Below are 4,641 nucleotides of genomic sequence, written 5' to 3'. Positions count from 1 at the left end.
AGGAACTCATTAGTCATATGATGGAGGTTAAGGAAGGAATGAGAGAGTGGAATGAAAACTATGGGGAGGGAGATCATAACTCGTTCTCGCGCCCTGAGATTCAAGCCTACACTTTAATCAAGACTCTACCACCTTACGAACCATAGGTGACTTTTACGTTAACTTACTGGAGAATGTTGGTTTTATATGTGGCTACAAGGGCGTATCAGGACGACGATGCTACTATGGAAAATGTGAACAAAAATATGATCAGGTGGAGAGGAATACCAGAAGAAGTGGAAAGGGAGGTGAAAATGACCAAAGAGAAATGGGCTCTTGGGGAAACTTTTATGGGGCCAGGAGCCCAGTATTGGAGAGACATGTATGTTAGATTGGAGCAGAGAGAGATGGGATAGGAATGTACCATATATATAGCCCCCTTCTCCACTATTCGAATCTAATGTTAGATCGCAGGACCAGTAGGTCGTTATCCAGCAGGTCCAGGAGTACCAATTATGAGATTTCGAGGGGTATCTTGTAAGTAGTTCATCAGTGGGCGAATCTTTCCGGGGTACAAATGATCCTGATTATGTTCCTGAAACCCCGACCCCTAGTAGTAGTGATAGCGGGTACTACTATGATCCCTACAGTCTGGATTAAGTAGAGGTTGGTGGTAAGCAGTGGATAAAGAACCAAGAGAACTAAGAGAATGTAGTAATTGTTATGTGTTTTGTCTTACTATTTCTCTGTAATGTGTGAATGTATTTCAATATATTCCTTCCATCACAATTCCCCACTAATTAAAGCAACCATCAACAATATAAGCACATATAACACCATCCGCTTTTCTTTTCATTTGATATTCATACTTTATTACTCATATATTGCATTAAAAAAACCACACACTCCTAAGATCTTAATTAACTTTCTCCCATCGAAGGTGAATACAATCACAAATTACAGAGAATTAGTAAGACAAAACATATAACAATTACTACATTCTCTTAGTTCTCTTGGTTCTTCATTCCCTGCTTACCACCAACCTCTGCTTAATCCAGCCTGTAGGGATCATAGTAGTACCCGCTATCACTACTACTAGGGGTCCGGATTTATGGAACATAGTCAGTATCATTTGTACCCCGGGAAGATTCGCCCACTGATGAACTACTTACATGATACCCCTCGAATTCTCATAACTAGTACTCCTGGACCTACTGGATCATAACGACCTACTGGTCTCGCGATCTAAAACATTAGATTCGAATAGTGGTGAAGGGGGCTATATATATGTACATTTATATCCATCTCTCTCTACTCTAATCTAGCATACATGTCTCTCCAATACTAGGCTCTTGGTCCCATAGGAGTTTTCCCAAGAGCCCATTTCTCTTTGGTCATTTTCACCTCCCTTTCCACTTTTTCTGGTATTCCTCTCCACATGATCATATTTTCGTTCACATTTTTCATAGTAGTATCGTCGTCCTGATAAGTCCATGTAGCCACATACATCACCAATATTCTTCAGTAAGTTAACTTAAAAGTCACCCATGGTCTGTAAGGTAGTAGAGTCTTAATGAAATTGTAGGCTTGAATCTCAGGGGGCGAGAATGGGTTATGATCTCCCTTCCTATAGTTTTCATTTAACTCTCTCATTTATTCCTTAACCTCCATCATATGACTAATGGGTTCCTCCCAGCAATCTGCTTTCCAAGTATCGGATCCATGCTCCACGGACCCAGATCGTCTACTCTTGTTTAAACTGCTCTCACTTTCATCCATTCCCTATAATCATATAACTAACCATTATATACATATATCCCTTATTCCACATGTTATATTGACACAAAATCCTAAGTCCTACTTTTTTTAATTAAGTTAGTGATGGGTAACGCAATCCGAGAGAAAATCTTTATAAACCGTCTACCCTGCTAACCCAAGGAAACTGCGAACTTCAGTCACATTTATTAGAGCCGGCCATTCAATAATTGCTGTAATCTTTTCAGGATCCACCGCCACACCTTCCTTCGAGACTACATGACCGAGGAACACCACTGACTCCTGTAACAGCCCGCACTTCCGAGCTGCTAGCTAAATAGACTTAAGATTCACTAATCACAATCAACACTTAATAAACCTCGAATTAAATATTTACTCGCAGCGGAGATATAATCTATAAAACAATCCTGGACCTGTGGGTCAGGGCCCACAACAAATCATCTTCAAAACCAATAACAGATTACATAATACATTACTCGATTCCCAAAACAATAGAATACTTAACCATCAAATGAGAACTTAATATTCAACATTGTATACTCTAAATATAACTTTGAATCACTGATTTAATTTCCACATCTTAACTGAAACCTTTTTCTCTTGATTCACTCCGAAACCCGGACATATACCTGCAAATTACAGAAGAAAATACAAGACAAAAACAAGCTAAAATGAGCGAAAAATTCAGTAACTTTACTTCAGCCCGTCAAAACAATTTTGGTTCGCAAACATTTTTCGTATAAGAAACAAACTTGGTAATTGTTCGGAAAATAATTCATTACCAAAAATATAGCGCTGGCATAGCTTAATTACATAACGAAAATCGCTGGTAAGTACTGGCAGAAACATAATATAACATAACACAATATTCGACCTTATCTGGTTTTAACTCATATCTGAATCATTTTCCTCCACCTGTACCTTGCCCACTATTCATCTCAGTTCATAAACTAAGTCAGCTAAAACAATTTCGAAGTCCCTTTTACATATTTCTTACAAATCATATTTCGTAAATATTAATATTCCGAACAATTCCAATAACAGAACAAAAGTATTACTTTCATAATCATCAAATATCAATTTACAATTAACTCATAAATATGCATCTATAACCTTGGCCATGACTATAAACAATGTACAATGTTATAAACACAACATACACGGCATGTAAATTCAATTTTTGCTGAACATAAATGTTACCTCAACCGCAAACCAATTTCTCTATTAACAAATCTCCAAGATCTTGATATTCGATCACCAACTCAATCTTAAACTCCGCATAATTCACCATAAAACAATAATTATCATGAGAATAGTGAATACACCTTATGGTTTAACTAGACACCCATAACTTATTCGATTAATCTTTTTATAACACTTCCATGTACTACTAATTGAACACGCATATATAATATCGATCACTTTAATTTAGACATACTAGTCTAATTCCAAAAGTTTTCATGACATATCATTCCCTAAATCAATAAAGTAACTCCTTGAACCAATTTGTCCACATGAGAATAAAACAATTAAATAAAATGTATTTCGGAAAACAAGGTCATCAAATTGCTCTTACAAAACTCACTTGAATCCATTGAAAAGAAACACAGCAAGCTAATTATTTGGAACATGATATCCATCTTGATTAGTTCCACTATATTATGAATTAAAGAGATCTTCTCTTAAAACTGGTTATTAGTTATAAGTATACAAGTTAAAACTCCCTGGCAGACTAAAGTAATTTGAAAGCTATAATGTAAAAAAACTTTGCCAACATATATAAATCATATTTAGCCATTACAATTTTGGATTGAATCAAACAATTATAATGATACCTTTAAGAAACCATATACAAGAAAACTTAATTGTTATACTTGATTTTCAAATTCACAAGTAACAAGACACAAGAACACAACTCAGCCAACAATACGACGGAAGGTGGAAACAACTCTAACAATATCACGCCAGGCGACAAGAAAAACCAACACCAACGCACAACAGCGATGGTGGCGCCGGAGTACCATCGGGATGCCGACAACAGTGACACAGAAGCAGATGAGAGAGAAAACAATAGAGGAGCAGCAATAATCAACAATAGAATAGAGGAGAGAAAATCCGACACCACCACTGAAGAAGCAGGCGCAACAACGGCAGCGGCAGCACCGCCCTTGGTGGTCGGAATAATAAGAGAGGAAAGATAAAGAGAACAAGTAAGCATAGTTGAGGTTTTAATCCTTTGACAAATTTTGAGGGAAGAATTTTATGGGTGCTTCCCACTGAGTGAGTATTTAGAATTTGTAGCAACAAATTGAAGAATTGGCTTCATGAATTGGGGTGATTTCGACAGCTAATAACAACCACAGACTAGTTGGCTTTTTCCTAGGAAGACACGAGGAGCCATATCTGGCTTTTGGAGCCAAAGACAAGAGTATAAGAAAGAAAGACTAATGTGTATTTTTTTTTTCTAAGTTTAAAATATCAATCATAAAACCATATAAGATATTTACAATTATAACATTAGTGTTCCCTTTTATCTTAAAACATTTAAATCTATTTTACTTATAAGAATATCATAATTAAGCTAAGAAAAATTGATAACCCGACTTAAAAAAAGAGCTATTACAATCTACCACCCTTACAACAAATTTCGTCCTCGAAATTTAAAAACATAAAACTTAAATCATTTCAAACGAGTACAACATAAAAACATCTTCACAAAAATTGAAACCAAAAGAATCCATAGCCAAACTCTAATATCTCAAAAAAGAAATTGCTCTCTAACCTAATAATCACAAACTCCAACGACAAACTTCACACAATCTCAATCAATGTAATTCAATCTTGCTCTTATGGCCACTCAAACCTAAAATGCCAATAGAACTTTTC

At 36.0% G+C, this 4,641-nt stretch overlaps 1 long non-coding RNA gene across 1 annotated transcript; it reads right to left on the bottom strand.

Moving 5' to 3' along the window:
- Positions 1 to 2,104: 2,104 nt before the first annotated feature.
- On the bottom strand, positions 2,105 to 4,201 carry LOC125494948 (uncharacterized). Its single transcript, XR_007271148.2, has 2 exons — positions 2,956 to 4,201; positions 2,105 to 2,384 (listed from the first exon to the last, which is right to left on the bottom strand). It is a non-coding gene; the product is annotated as an uncharacterized LOC125494948 (long non-coding RNA).
- Between the last annotated feature and the right edge of the window lie 440 nt (positions 4,202 to 4,641).

The sequence above is a fragment of the Beta vulgaris genome, chromosome 2 (genome assembly GCF_026745355.1).
Source record: "Beta vulgaris subsp. vulgaris cultivar EL10 chromosome 2, EL10.2, whole genome shotgun sequence".
Lineage (NCBI taxonomy): Eukaryota > Viridiplantae > Streptophyta > Magnoliopsida > Caryophyllales > Amaranthaceae > Beta > Beta vulgaris.
The sequence above is the reverse complement of the archived record's forward strand: the minus strand, read 5'-3'. Positions and strand labels throughout refer to the sequence as shown.